General features: G+C 48.0%; 1 protein-coding gene across 1 annotated transcript in view; it reads left to right on the top strand.

Moving 5' to 3' along the window:
- STK35 (serine/threonine kinase 35) overlaps positions 1-14,441 on the top strand; it is a 38,312-nt gene extending 23,871 nt beyond the window's left edge. The window contains exon 4 of the mRNA XM_008576197.1: positions 14,125-14,441. The gene's annotated coding sequence lies outside the window, so the exon portion shown is untranslated. The remainder of the gene's footprint in view (positions 1-14,124) is intronic.
- Positions 14,442-15,427: the final 986 nt, after the last annotated feature.

Raw genomic sequence — 15,427 nt, 5'->3', positions numbered from 1 at the left:
CACTGCTGATACAGTCCAGAGAGATCCCCCTCCCTCCCCTTCTCAGAGCATTATTGGGCCTGGGCACCAAGCAGGTATACGAAGAGCTTTTGAAGAGAACATGTAGCTCCATCCCACTGTTTGGGAGTCTTATAGCAGCGCGACAGCTATTGCCGGAATTCCAACTTTTCTGTATACTCTTAGAATTAAGTTGGGATTGATGCCATAGATAGACTCAAAATGTGAGTCTTCTGCAGCCTGATTACATGACCCTGAGTAAAATTTAACCATGGTTAGAAGGATTGCTTCTGTTTTCAGTGGTAAGAACTGAGTAAGGAGTTTTCTACTTAATACATCAAGACTCAGTCCTTTGATCTTGAAGATAACTTCAGGCTATCACCATGCTCTCCAAAGTGGAGCAAAGACAAAATGCTCACCAAACTGAGATAGTGTCTTGAGACTGAGAAATGAAGCAGGCACTTCCATGCAGTAAGGCAAAAAATTATAATTAAGAGGGTAATTTACTTATAGGGTACTGGATCAGGTGGGCAGCTACCTGGGAGCATGCACAAAGTTCCTCTGCACCACCCCCTGGTTGAGGCCAAGTTGATATAGGCTGTTCACACAAAGCAATGGAAAAGGCCAAGGAAAAATTACTAAGACACACACTAACATCACTACTTATGACAGTGATTATTATTTTGGGTGGTCTTGTGATACAGGTAGCTGGACTGGCTGTTACCATACCAGTAGTTAATCACTAGGTCCCTTCTTTATAGTCAGCAAACCATTTCTACCTATTGTTCTATCTTCCCCCTAGTTACTACATAACTTCCATGGGCAGGGTTCACACAAAGGACACACAGCAAGTGGTGAGGGCTTTCAAGATGGAGTGAGTTACACTCACAGCCTCACACCACGTTTCTCCCTGATCCTCAATATATGCCCCCTCCCCCAACACGCACAATGCCAATGAAAAATCTCAGCACTGATGGTTCTTAAAGTGTGGTCCCCAGGCCAGCAGTGTCACCTGGGAACTTGCCAGAAATGCATATTTCTGGCTCCATCTCAGACTTACTGAGTTGGACACTGGAGAGGGGTGTTTTGTCAAGCCCTCCAGGTGATGCTGATGCGCACACAGGCTTGAGACCCACCCTAGCAAAGTAGGGTAAATGCACAGGCAGCCACCTTGCCATCTTTAAACATACAGACCATTGCCCTCATCTGTTACTCTGAAAAAGCTTGGATTTAGGCATAAGAGTCAGCAGGGCCTGCAGGGTTCTACTCCTGGCTTCTATAATTCTATCAGTAATTCTGTGATTACCTAGCCCTGTGACTCTGGGCAAGTCACTCCTCCTCTCTGGGCCTTGGTAAGTCTGGATGGTAGGAAGGGAGATCACCCCTGGAGAAAAGGGAAGCAGAGAAGCAGCAGGGCCTGGGGAATGTGGGCATGCCATGCACAGGCAGGACTGAGGTCTCTAAATGGAGATCTTAGACGTGGCTTTGAATCTTGACTAGAAAATGTCTATTTATTCCACAGGCACATATTGAGTACTTGTTGTGGGCCAGGTTTGGGCTGTGGAGATGGAGATAGTTCCTGACTTCAGTCTGTTTAAACCCTAGGCATCTCTCTGAGCCTTGAAGTCTTCATGTGTGAAGTGAGATAATGCCCCATAGGATTGTCATGAGGGTTAAATGGAAGATTACTGTAAAGCTAGCATAGGATGTAAGTCATGCAGTAGGCACACCACAGATGTTCAGTCCTGCTGTTCAGTTCTTGGCCAGGTTGGTAGCAGAGCTAGAATTAGCACCGTGGAATATGCAGCTTTAATGTGCTTCCTACCCTCCCCCACCAATAAAAAGTAAAACACTCGCACACCAGAGGAGTGTGCCTGCGTACCAGGCTCCGTGGCAGGTGCTTCTAATACATTGGTGAGAAAACAGACATGGTCCCCACCCTTGAGGCTCTTACACCTCCATTGGAGAGGCACATCATAAAGAAATAGCGTAGACAGGGACCGGCCCGTGGCTTGCTTGGGAGAGTGTGGTGCTGATAAAACCAAGGCCACGGGTTTGGATCCCTATATAGTGATGGCTGGTTTGCTCACATGGGAGAGCATGGTGCTGACAACACCAAGTCAAGGGTTAAGATCCCCCTTACCGGTCATCTTTAAAAAAAAAAAAAAGTGTAGATACAATTTCATTGTGTGTGGATGAGGGAAATAGCAGAAAATAGGAGACCTGCCCAAGGTGGTCAGAGAAAGCCTCTTTGAGAAGGGGACATTGAAACTGAGACCTAAAGAATGAGATATCTCCCAAGCAGAGGGGGAAGAGCAGGCTGGAGCAAGGTGGAAAAGGCCAGGAGGAGATGGAGGAGCCCAATCCGTCCAAGCTTTGTAGATCATGGTAAGTCATGGAAGCGCGGTTTTAACAATTGATGTGCATCTTGAGGATCACTGTGTGGCAGCAGGATTGGAGAGGCCAGTAGAATTGGAGGGAGCCCAGTTGAGAAGCTGTAGTTATCCAGGTTAGGGGAGATAGTGTCTTCTCCACTGGAGATGGTAAAAGGTGAGGGAATTCAAGGTGCATTCAGAGATACCTAAAGGGCTCTCAGATGGACTGAATTAGGGAGGGTGAGGTAGGGGTGACTCAAAGATGACTCCATTATCTGTGACTTGAGTAACTGGGTGGTAGAGGCAGAGCCATGTAGGAGATAGTGAACGTTGCAGGAGGAGAGGTTCTGGGGGGGTGGGAAGATACCTAAGTGATCTTGGATGTACAGATGTAAAACCACCCTCTCTCATCTATGTGGGTATTTGTGGTAAGTTGTGTGTGATTATCAGGGTCTTTTTGGAGGGCTGTAGAATCTCAAATTCAGTGCTGAACAAAGGACACCTTCCCAGGCACAGAATGGCCTCCTCTTAGACCCAGGGCTGTGTTGACACCTTTATTTGATGGCTGAGTCGAGCCGTGTCTTGTTCTTCCCTTTGAAATCAACTTCTCATTAGGTGACTGATGTGTCTGGCTCTTCCGTGTCTTCATCTGCATATGAACTCTGCTATAATTGTGCCTCAAACGTAACGTTTTGTTTTGTATTGTCATGCTTTTTAGAGCTGAAAGCCTGTGCAGAGTCCTGTCACATGGGCAGCCTGGTGATTCTGCCACAGAGCAGCTTTCTAGCACTGGTCTCTCACTCTCTTTTTGAGTAGTTATATAACATCAGCACCATGTTTGCTGGCTATAAAATTGATTTTGTAAATTGGAAATACTATCTATTTGGGGTTAAAGAAAGGAGTACAGGGGATGAGGGGTTGAGCAGGGGAGGTCTCTGGTCACAATAGCCTTTAAGTTTCTAAGTACAAACACCAGGAGGCCTGCAGCTTCTACTTCATGTCCAGCTAATGGGGAGAGGGTTTCAGAATGGCTCCTTCAGCTGTCCTTTCACACCTTGGTGTGAATGATATATAAGGTAGAGGCTGGATCCCTCTGCCTATTCACCAGATCCCGTCCCCTGGGACCCAGGAGTCACTAGGTCTTTTTTTGCATTCATTCAGCAAATGCTTACTGAGAGCTTTAAAGCTTGCTGGTAATCCTGCATTCACTATATGTTTCTGGATAGGAACAAATTGGTGCAATCTGGAGTCTTATCGCAAGGCATAATAGGAGGAGGTGGGGGAGGTGGTCTCTCTTTCTGTCTCACCTGAACTTGCTGAGCATGTTATGTTTGCCAGACTTAATACTCCCCAGTCTTTATCTTATTAAATCCTCACCTGTGTCCTGGGTATTGCTTCCATCTCCTCCCAACTCCCACTCCAGAGAGAGGCAGTGATTTGCCATTGGCCACATGGCTAACAAGTGCCTGCGCAAGGCCCAGAGCTCCAATGCCCTTGCTCTTCACCACTGAGTTACAGAAGAGAGGTCATCTGAGCAAGTCCATAGTGACACAGCACTGTCTCAGTGCCACCAGGGGCTCAGAGGAGGAGTGCTGGCTTTTGTTGAAGAAGTGAGGGCAACATGAAGGACTGTGACTTAAGATGGACCTTGAAGAGAGGAGAACAAGAGAGGGTATCCTAACCAGGGGACATGGCATGAGCAAAGGCAGAAAGAACCCTGGGAATTAGTGGGAAGAGCATATCACTGGGTTGGTTCATGCAGAGGCTAGAGCTGGAGAGCCAGATAGCACTAAGTTGCCAAGAGCCTTGAATGTCAGCCTAAGTAGGATGAACTTCATCCTGCAAGAAGGTGGGGCTGGGTGGGAGAATGGGTGGTGGTGTACAAAGCTATTTTCGGAAGGCGAGTCAGCAACAAGGAGGCAAGAACTCTCAGCCCCCCAGGGAGACAGTACACATCTCCAGAAAGCGTGAGAATGGTGCAGGCGCCTTCCTGAGCATGTCAAGGAAGAAACAGCAACAACCGAATTGGACAATTAGGCACCTGTGCTTCTGCACTGGTATCAGGACATGACAGGACTTGCTCTTGAAGCTGATAGACTGGTAAACTTAGGTTTAAACCACAGCTCTGCCACTTACCAGCTGGGTGGCTTCGGGCAAGTCATCTACCTTCTCTGGGCCCCCATTTCCTCATCTGTTAAATGCCAAAGGTGATGCTCACCGTGGACTGTATTCAGTGCAACTTCTAGCATACGGTAAGAGTTCGGTAAATGGTGGCTCTTGTATCGCCTTCATCCTGTTTTGTTTTTGCCAAATCCTCGTAGGCTGATCATGCATTTTCACTCTTTGCTCACTAACAATTTGTGGCACCCTTCTTCCCCCTGAGACATCTCCAAACCCCTCAGCAGGTGCCCCCAATGAGTTCCCCTTGTCATACTGAGCTTTGGACTGATTGGTGTAACCAAAAGTCCATATGGACCATTCTGTGGGTATAATCTGGTTTGGGTCTTTCCTTTTATAACCACAAATTGTTCTGCCTCCATATGGAAGAGTGACCTCTCCCCTTTAGCTAGTAACAGTGTCTTAGATGTCTTCCTCCTGGCAAAGGGCCCTTAAGGATAACTTAGAGAATCCCAGCCTTTCCCTTGAGCCCTTTCTCTGCTAATCACAGCAGCCACAGCTGAACCTCTCTCTTTGGGGACCAACTGAGGCAGTTGGCAGCTTTAATTTCAACCCCACATTTAATAAGGTGGGGAAGGGAATTAGGGCAACCACATAGCTAACTTCCAATTATCAGGGCTGTTTCTAGAAACAAAAAGTTACCCTCAGTTGGTCCTGAGTTCTACGCAGTATCTGTTTACCAGCTAAGATGTTTAGGGAAAACCAGCAACCCCGGTGCCCTAGCGGCCTCTTGATCTCCCAAGGCCAGAAAGTCTGGTTTTAAATGGCTCTGGGTTCTTAGACCCAAACTGCATGACTCAGTGTGTAGCCCTGTCTTCTGCTGGTCACTGTGGAGACCTCCAGATCTCAGCAATCTTTGGTCTTGCTCAGTGATTCTTTTTGCACATTGGCAAACTTTAATGCTAGCATTTTTGGCAGCACACTCCAAGGAATGAAAAGACTTAAAACAACATTAAGCAAGTCAGCAGTGGTGACGCCATGATCACTGCTGTTATATGACCAAACCCCATGTCTAGCAGCTTCCACAGTAACCACTTGCTACAGTTTGTAGAGAACAGTTCACTGCCCTGACCAAACTTTCTGGCATACTTGAGGTGAAGCTGAGCTCTTTGCAGCAACACATCACTTTGGCTGTAAGCTCTGCCCATGTCCTCTCTCTCAGTAAGTCACGCCCTGCTGTACACTGGGCCGGCTAGTTGTTGCTGCAGGAGTGTGTGTGTCATCCTTGTAGTTAGTGAGCTGTGGATCAAGATTGCTTCTGTCAGTGGCATTCATCCAGTTTAAGAGGATCTCAAGTTATGCTTGAAACCTTCAGGGAGAGGGACCACTATCCCACTGCTGGGAAGGACTCTGGTACATTGAGCTGTTGACTGCCCCCCCAACCACTCACTGATCTGATACCCCTCAGCCTCTGCCACATGGGCTCTTACCTTGCTTAGCATCCTGTGCTGCTTTCTAGTTAGAGTTTTTGCCTTAACAGAGAGGGAGCCGACACAGGTCTTTCTAGCTCTCAGTATTCTTTGTGTCATGGGCCCTTCTCAGAATCTAGATGGTGGGATGTTCTACCAGAAATATGAACACTACTTACATTCTGATACTTCTGGACTTTGGGTGTTTGCAGAGCCTGTGTGTCCTTGGGGTTAGAGGATTTCAGGTTAAGAACCCTTGTGCTGGACTCATTCTTTATTTGGCCTGTGAAGAAATCAAGTCTCCAGAGAGGAGTAGGGAGAGAGCTAGATGGAACCAGAAGCCTGGTTTCCTCCCTGTACTCTCACCACCAGGCGAGATCCTTTATCATTGTCCTGTGTGTTTAATGTCTCTTAATAGATTGCCACCTGGGGGTACGTGCCTGAGATTGCGTTTGTGCATTATAGCCCGGGTGACAATCTGCCTTTCAGAGAATCCACGGGGCTGGCTTCCTGTGGACACACATAAGTAGATGAACGGGATGCAGAAGATGGTGGGGTATGGAGGGACTCTTGGACAAAGGGTAGACCCCTGGCCATGCAGAGGCTGGTGCTGAGTGTCTCATAGGACTGCCTTGTCCCCAGCCACCTCTGTCAGCAATCCGTGTATCCCAAATGTGGAGTATGGGAGTCCCCCACCATACCTCGTAGCCCCCCAACCAGAACCGCACGACCACTTCTTGAGCTACTTGTTAGCTAACAAGAGTTGTAGGGTATTTTTGCCATTTTACAGTTGGTTGGGCCTGGGAGGGGAAACCATAGAACGTCGTTAAGGTCTGGAGAAGTCCACCGTGTTTTAGGCCAAACCCAAGGCTTCTAGTCCTAACTCTGCTCTTCTCATTAACCTCTTACTGTGACTAATTTAAGACTCTATGGTCATACTCTGAAGCCAAGCCAGGTCCAACTAGCCACACCTGGAATTCAAGGGCCCGTTCCCCTTAAACAGAACATGTTTGAGTCAGCTGTCTTCTTCCTTCCCATTTGAAGGGAGGGCTTTCTGTTGAAAAGCCTATGAGGGAAGGAGCAGTGGAGAGAGCCAGAATGGGGACAGGAGCCTCCTGGTTCTATAACCAGCTGATAAGCTGTGTAGTGCCAGGAAAATCTGTAGTCCCCGTGTGCCTCGTTTCTCCCACCCGGCTTTGAAGGTGTGAGAGGGGAGCAGCACAGTGTTGCTTGGTAGAAAAATAGCACAGGCTTCACAGTTGGACACAATCCCAGCTCTGTCCCTTACCAGCTGTTGGAGCTTGGAGACGTGGCCCAGCTTTCTGAGGTGAGGTTGAGCATCCCTCTCTGCACCTGGCTTGCCCGAGTGTTCAGTGGGAACATGTGCAGAGTGGTTGGCAGTGAAGCGGGAACTCAACCAAAGGCAGAGGGTTTTATAACCCTATTTTTATGTTAAAACCCCATCATGTTGAATGAATGATTCTGTGAAGTTCATAAATTTTTCTATTGCCATGTATTAACTCTGTTTCTAGTGAAGCGGGAACTCAACCAAAGGCAGAGGGTTTTATAACCCTATTTTTATGTTAAAACCCCGTCATGTTGAATGAATGATTCTGTGAAGTTCATAAATTTTTCTATTGCCATGTATTAACTCTGTTTCTATCTATCGCTTGGTATTTGAGCTCCTTCTAAAAACGCAGCACTCCTTGGTAATCTGAGAGGCTTAAGAGAAGTGCGAGACTGTCCCTGTGCTTGAGGAAGCCTGTAGTCTAAGGGGGTTGTAAGATGGGAGCACACAGCATGGTCAGTGGGCATCTGAGGTCATACGATATCTGTTCACAGAGAGCCATGAAGTGTTCCTCCAATGGGTCCTCTGGGAATGCTTCCTGGGAGGAGGTATGAGGAAGGGGCTTCAAAGGATGGGTGCCATCTGATTGACAGCTAGGGGGTGGGGCAGAGGGGTGGTAACCAGATCAGCAGGAGCTGAGGCCCAAAGCAGAAAGGAGGCTATCACCTCAAGAGAAGATTGACTTGAGGCCAGGTTGTCTGTCTGGAATTTTAGCTTGAGCAAATGACTACTGTGAGGTTTTTGTGGGCTTTGTTTTGTGTTTTTTGGATGTGATTTAAAGCTGCCATCATAACTTATTAAGTACCTGCTGTGTGCTTCATTGTACCCGTTACATATACTATCACTGGTCTTCATACCCAGCAAAGTAGACATTTCCTCATTTTTCTGCTGAGAAAACTGAAGCTCTGGAGGCCTTGGCTTGGTAAAGGTCAGAACTATAACTGGTAGAGCTGGGAGATAAATTTTGGGTCTTCCTACTCCAGAAAAGCCCATGCCCTTAACAGAACACCAAATCTGCCATTCTGTAAAATATACTCTTTGAGTAATACTTCTCCCACATTTGGGACCTGCTCCTAGATATCTGTCTATTCTGTGGATGAGCTACCTTGTTTGGTCTCCTGGTCAGGGCTCAAAGACAATAAAGCATGGACCTGTGGTCTTGCAGATCTCTGTGGGCTGCCATGAAGCTCCTGTGTGTATGCTTGTATCAGCCCTGGCCTCTTGTTCCCCTTCTCCCTAATATCCTGAGCCTTCAGTGGACCTGAAGACTGAAACAGCGTTATCCCATTTGTCATCACTACCTCACACACTCGTCCCTGACATCAGGGCACCATGCACTGTGCGGTGGGCTGCTCGCAGCACAGTCGTTCCTGGTTTTGCCCTATTTTAAACACCATGGGTGTGAGCTCGGGCTTAGAGGAATGATGCATCAGAAAGCTTGCTCCCTGGCCTCGTCCTTCTGACTGATCAGAATGGACAGTAGGGCTGGGGCCCCTGAAGCCCCCAGGGCTGGCATGTTGATGTCTGAGTATGAGAAGCCAGATGCTTTGGTGTATAAACAAGTGAAGAATGACTCATTTGGAAGCTAATCCTGCTTAGAAGAAGGAGAGGACTGCCCTCTGCAACCCTGCCATGTTACTTTGCCTCTGTGCACCTGAGATACCTGCTTGCTCTACAGCATAATATGCCAAAAATTAGTAACCTGAGCCTCAGCTTGCCTATTCATAAAATGGGGACAATTCCTACATGGATCTTTGTCTGAACAAGGAGGTATTTCATATTAAGTCTCGCATGGCATGTAGCATATTAAAGGATTCATTAGTTACGTGGTAGTGATAATACCACCACACAGGACTGTGGGAGAATTTAAGTAAGATTGAGTTCGAGTGCGTGCAGGCCGAGGAATAGGGGACAGAGATGCATACAGGAGCTTGTTCTGTCCCCAGTCCCATCCTCCTGTTGTCTGCTTGCCTCAGCTCCTGTTGCCTAAGCTGCTAATGCAGTAATGGAAGGGATTTGTTTCCCCAGTCTCTTTGGGTCAACCAAAGAACTGGTTGGCCGTCAGAGGAACTTGCTGGAAGGCTGGTCACTATCTGGTTGGCACCACGTCCCTCTTTGTGTCCTGGACACCAGACCTGTGCAGAGGCACCTAAACCAAGCCCTCCATAAGAGAGAATCTATTTATAAATGAGGGGGTTAAGTGGATTTTAAACTCCATTTAAGCTCTTGTCTTTCTAGGAAGGATTTCATATTACAGAGTTATGTGTTAAAAAGCAGGGGGTTTGAGGTGAGACTGACCTGGGCTTAAACCCCTATTCTCTACTATTTGCTAGTGGCACAGCCCTTCCCTCTGAGCTTCAGCTTCCTCATCTCTAAGGCTGGGGGGCAATAACTCCTCCTCAGAGGGTTGCTGAGTTGAAACGAGGCCGTGGAAGTGTAAAACATGTGGTCCCTTTTGGGACACAGTGATTGGAAAGCAGTGTAGGAGGACTGAAAGTTATCTTGCTAGGCTGTTACCTCTAAAATGCTTAGAACATGCCTGGCACATGTTAAATGCTCGATAAGTGATGGCTGTTGTGGTAATTATAGAGAAATAAGAAGGTGGAATATGCTGAGGAGGGAACTTACTTATTTCAGCTCTTGAACTAAGGTTTGCCAAACAACCTTCCAGATCACTGACACCTTCCGCCCCCAAGACTGTGTCAGAAGGGAGCTATTAGAACCACTGGCCAAGCCGGCTTTGAAAACACTAAATGAAGACTGTCATCGTGGGAAGGCTTTGAGCAGTGAAGCTGGAACAGTTTGGATTAAGTGCTGGTTCTACTGTTCAGCAGCTCTGCAACATGGGACAAGTTGCTCCATCTCTCTGGGCCTGATCTCTTGTTAAAACTGGCCAAATTCATTCTCACAATAATCGTGGAAATACACTGCAGGTTTCAATTCCAGGCTTATCACGTCACCATTTTCCACGAAGCTTAGGGGCATGGCTTTGTCCTCTAAGGGCTCTGTGCTCAGAGGTAGGGGCTCCACTGAGAGGCATGAGGCAAGCCTTGGGCAAAGGTGGTATCTGGGCAGTCAGGGAGCTGAGATGTGACATGTCTGAGGCCTCCCCAAGGGCCCACAGCGGCGGGGGCTTACACCATTCGTTGTGCTGACAAGTGCCGGGGAGGATCTGCTGCTTTAATATGGAACCGTGTGGTCCAAGCCATTCCCGTTCACAGCTGTGGAAAAGGCCTCCACTATTTCCCAGTGAGCTTGCTGTGCCTTTGGCTCCATGGGGAAGGTGCACTTTCTCTGATGGGAGCTGGGACAGGAACCCAAAGCCATGGTCCTCTCCATAGTAAAAGTGGTTTCCTTCTCCCTGCCCACAGGGAGGACCAGGCTCAGACCTGTGGGCTGTCCTGTGGTGTCCTACCAAGAGGGCCAAAGCTGGAGGGAGAGTGGGGGAGCCTATGGGAAATGTCAGCTTCATTTCCTGGCAGGGAACCTGGTGATTACAGCGGTCATTACAAGCTGGTGTCTCAGGAGCTCTTGCAAGTGCTGTGCTGCTGATTTGAACTTCTGCAGTCAAACCCTGTTCCACTAGTTTATTATGTAAAAAGGGACCTTTGGCTTCTGTGTCTGTCTCCTTGCCCGCACTGCTTTTCAGCTGCCATTTGCTACTTTCCTGTGGATGGTCATCCTCAGCTTCAGTCCTGCCTGGGGAGGGAGGGAAAGAAGGAATGTTGAAAGATCATAACTGGTCCCAATAACTGTCGTAGGAGATACACGTGACCATACAGTTTCCTGGGCTTTTCTTGTCATATTTCACCAGGTCTTAATGTCTTGGATGGTGAGGGTCCCCCTGTCTTCTGATTGATCTACTTCATCTACTGAAAGCACAAGGAGAAAGCAATAAGCATGCTAAATAAAGCCAGAGTTTGAGAGGGCTGCTGAATCACCAGGGGATATGTTTATGATTTTATTTTCCCAAATCATAAGACCCACAGATGGGTTTTTGTTGAGGGGAATTAACAAGCAGGAGAACAGAAGCAGCAGTGTGGAAGGTTGAGTCTGAGAGATCCCATATTTTCTTCCAGATCACATTCTTTTCCAGGGCCTTTATCAGCCACCCCACTTTCCTCCAGACACAGACACTGGGTCTCCCCTCACTGTACAGTGGAGCAGGGAATCACAGAGTCTTAACCTCTCATTTGACAGATGTGGAAAATTCCCCATTGTCCACTGTGTGTGGAAGGGCCCAGATGGAGCCCACATCTGGATCTTTCTGTTGGAGCTGCCAGCTTTTCTTGTTCATTGAAGTACCCTATTTTACCTATTAAAAGTAAAGTATGACAATGTGGTGTGTGTTCACTATCAAAGATCAGAAATGGGGGAAGAGGAAAATCCATTCACAGAGAGTGCAACAATGTTTTGCTGTATTTCTTGCCAGATTTTCCTTTGGGAGGCAGGTTTTTTGTTTGTTTTTCTTTTTACACAGTTCTCATACCACATGCATACAACTTTGTGTCTACTCTTTCCCACTTACCCCAGTAAAGTGCTTCTGCCATAACACTCACGATGCCATACAGCTATCTCATTTCCTCTGTAATATCTCATTGAGTTGATGGATCATTTGCCTAATTATCCCTTATTTTTGGATTTGTAATTGCCTCATAGTTTAAATAATACTTTGAATGTCTTTATTTATGAAGTCCTTTTCATGTTTAGGATTATGTTTAGGATTATTAAGCTACACTTCCAGGAGTGGAATTATAGGGGCTACAGGTCTAAGCACATCTAAAGCTCTGAAAACACATTTCTAGCCTGCTTTCCAGAAAGGTTTTTTACCCTCCTTTTCCAGCAGTGTGGAGAAGTGGCCAGTCCATGGCACCTCCCCCAGGTAGAAGCAGTTTTGATGATGGAATGCTGAGGAACACGGCCTGTCTAGATCTAACCCATCCATAGCCTCTAGTTGAGGACAGTTGGAGGGAAGGGATTGGGTCATTGAGTATGTCAGTGCCTGCTGTGAGCCAGCAGTCATTGTTCCCCTCAGCCCTCAGAAAAGAGACCCCAGCTCTCAAAGGAAGAAACTGAGACTGACGGGAATCAAATTGTCCAATATTGCCCTGCCCCACTGCCCCTTGTGAGGACCAGCCAGGTGTCTCTCCAGGAGATGACTGGCCAGTGTTGCCAGAATGCACAGGCAGCAAGTTGTGGTAGAGAAGGTGCCGGGCTGGGGGGCGGGGGGGACGCACCCTGCAGGCTGCAGAGAGCAGTCTGGGTCTGCCCTTCCAGAGCAAGTGAACAGCTGTGTTGCCAGAATGCACAGGCAGCAAGTTGTGGTAGAGAAGGTGCCGGGCTGGGGGGCGGGGTGGACGCACCCTGCAGGCTGCAGAGAGCAGTCTGGGTCTGCCCTTCCAGAGCAAGTGAACAGCTGCAGGAAGGCGGGGAGAGGATTCTAGCACACAGTGAAAGACTTGTCTGATTCAGTTGGTGGTGGTGAGACCAGAAACTTTAAAAACTCCGTGATGATCCCATGTGCAGTGGAGATGGAGCACTGCTGCCCGGGAGACCCTTTTTCCCTACCGCCCCCCCAGGACAGGGCTATACTTAGCTCTGATTGGGTGACTCAGAGTGGGGGTTGGCCCAAGACTAGTCACTCTGCAGGCTCTTGTACTCTAGGCCTCCACTAGCATAAGCCCCTAAAGGGCAGGCTGCTGAGGCCTGACCCCAAGGCAGTTCCCAGGTAATAGCTTATGCAGTCAGCCCTCTGCATCTGTGAGTTCCACTAACCATGGATAGAACATATTTTTTAAAAGGGCAATAAAAAATAATACAAATAAAAAAATACAGTATAACAGCTTTATACAGCAATTAAATTGTATTAGGTATTATAACTAATTTAGAAACGATTTAAAGTGTGCAGGAGGATACGCATAGGTTATATGCAAATACTACTCCATTTTATATAAGGAACTTGAGCATCTGTGGATTTTGATACCCACAGGGGGTCCTGGAACCAGTCCCCTACAGACACTGAGGGATAACTGTCCTAGTAGGTAGTAGGGTCAGGCATTCTTCTCAGTTTTGTTATATGTATTAGTTCATTTAATCTTCATAGGTACAAGTGACAAGACCGAGGAATAGAGGACTTAAATTCAGCCCAGACAAGTGGCAGAGCCTGTTTATGCAGGCACAGGTCTGGCTCCAGAACTCTCCTTCTGCAGCAGGCAGAGTGGGGCCAAGCATTGGTTGAGTCCAATACTGCCCCTTGGGTGGGACTCTGGCCCCACTGAAGACCTTGGCAGCCAGCCTAGTTCAGGTTCTCAGAGGCCTGAGCCTTACTTTTTCATCTCTAAAATGGGATAACTAAACCTTGAGAGGGCTGCTGTGAAGTTTATTACAACACAGTCAGTCACAGAGGGTAGCGAGGACAGTATGTGTGGAACCAAGGCTGGCAAGGTCATCCAGGCTGGGACCTGTGGTGTCTTTCTCTGAGTAGTGCAGGGAAGCTGGAATGGGAATGAGGTGTGGGATTCATGATCAGATTGGTATAGCTGGAGCCAGTGCTTGGGTTCCCAGCCAGGGTCTGCCCTTTAGTCCTTGTGACCTTGGGTAAGTTACTTAGCCCGCATCTCAGTTCCTTATTTGAAAAATAATGTGTTTCCACAGCAGGTCAGTTGTAGTGGAGCTAGGTTTACTCCATATAAAGTATTTAGAAAACTCTGCCTCCAACTCCCAGCACACACACAGCTTCAGAGTTCATCTGGGTTGGTGTTGGCACTCCAAGTGCACTGACCTTGTGTCCACTCCTCGCCTGCCTTCTGTCTTCCAGGTCGATCCCTCGGGACCTACAGTCTCATCGTGTCTCATGCAGAGGATGGCAGAGGGTACAGGTGGTGGCTTGGCCAGTTGGCGATTTCCCGACAGCTGGATCTCCGGCAATGTGAAGCTTTTGTTTGGGTTTCCCCTCTCTTTTAGTTTTGCTTAATTTTTTTTTTCTTCTTCTTCTCTTTTTCTTTTTTAATTTAAACCATTGACACTTCAGAAGAGCAGGAAGCTATGCTATGGACAGGCACCAATTTAAAGAAATTCAGTGTGGACAAAGCATATGTATAAGTTTCACTTTTAAATTTTATAAGGGGCTAGGGAGCTGTTTTGTTTTTGTCCTTTTCTTTCCCTCCGTTTTCTTTCTTTTACTTGTCTCAGTTCTGCATATAGCACCTCACTTCCCCCAGAGAAGGCTTGCCTCCCCATAGGGATTTTTGCGGTTTCTTCTGGAATGAGGTATGAAGACATAAGGAGACCTCTGGGCCACCTCCCTTCCAGATGCAAGAAATGCCGGACTCTTTGCTGGGCTGGTCCCTGCTAGCCCTTGGGCCTCGGAAATGATCAGAGGTGAAGAACCACGTTAAAGAGGAAGACCAGGGTTTGGCCAGGAGGACTCAAAAAAGGTCTAAGCTGTGGGTTCTGTTCTCTTTAAGCTTTTGGGAGCCCCCAGACACACCAGGACTTAGACAGTGGTTGGAATCAGTTTCTTTCTCTGCCCTTTATAACTGGGAGCTCGGAGGGAGGGGTAGAGGGTGACCATCTCCCATTTGCTGTGGTTGAGCGGCCACCCCACCCCAGTTCTACAACCCTACCTTTGTGTTAGGAAAAAACTTTTGTGCCAGACCTCTGCCTGGGACACAGCTGGATCTTCCACGGGCATCTGTCACTGCTATGAAGTCAGCATCCCCTACCTGCTGCCTCCTGGATCATCGTCGTCCCAGATGTGATCGCAAGTGTCCAGGTTGTCACAGGCTGCCTAAGGCCCTGAGATCCTGTTGTGACCGTTGCCACAACAACAGTGTGTCCTGAACTGGCCGCCAGTGTCGTCTTCTCGCAGTGAAGGGTGTGCCCTGTGTGCCGGGGTCCATGGTGTCATGTACAGTGACACGTGCTGTTAAGCGCCGTCTCCCTTATCCCTAGGAACTTACCGTTAGGTGCCCCCCCCCTCAGAGTAAATGTGTCTGATGGGAAAAGAATGGACCTGCCTGGAGCAGGGTGGTGTCCAGTGGGACTGGGTAGACCCTGTGCCATCAGGTGCCATTCTTGCGCTTGCCGCCTTAAAGCTCCCCCAGCCGTGTCCCTCCAGC

This window comes from Galeopterus variegatus, unplaced genomic scaffold, assembly GCF_000696425.1.
Source record: "Galeopterus variegatus unplaced genomic scaffold, G_variegatus-3.0.2 Scaffold1309, whole genome shotgun sequence".
NCBI classification, from domain to species: Eukaryota; Metazoa; Chordata; class Mammalia; order Dermoptera; family Cynocephalidae; genus Galeopterus; species Galeopterus variegatus.
The sequence above is the reverse complement of the archived record's forward strand: the minus strand, read 5'-3'. Positions and strand labels throughout refer to the sequence as shown.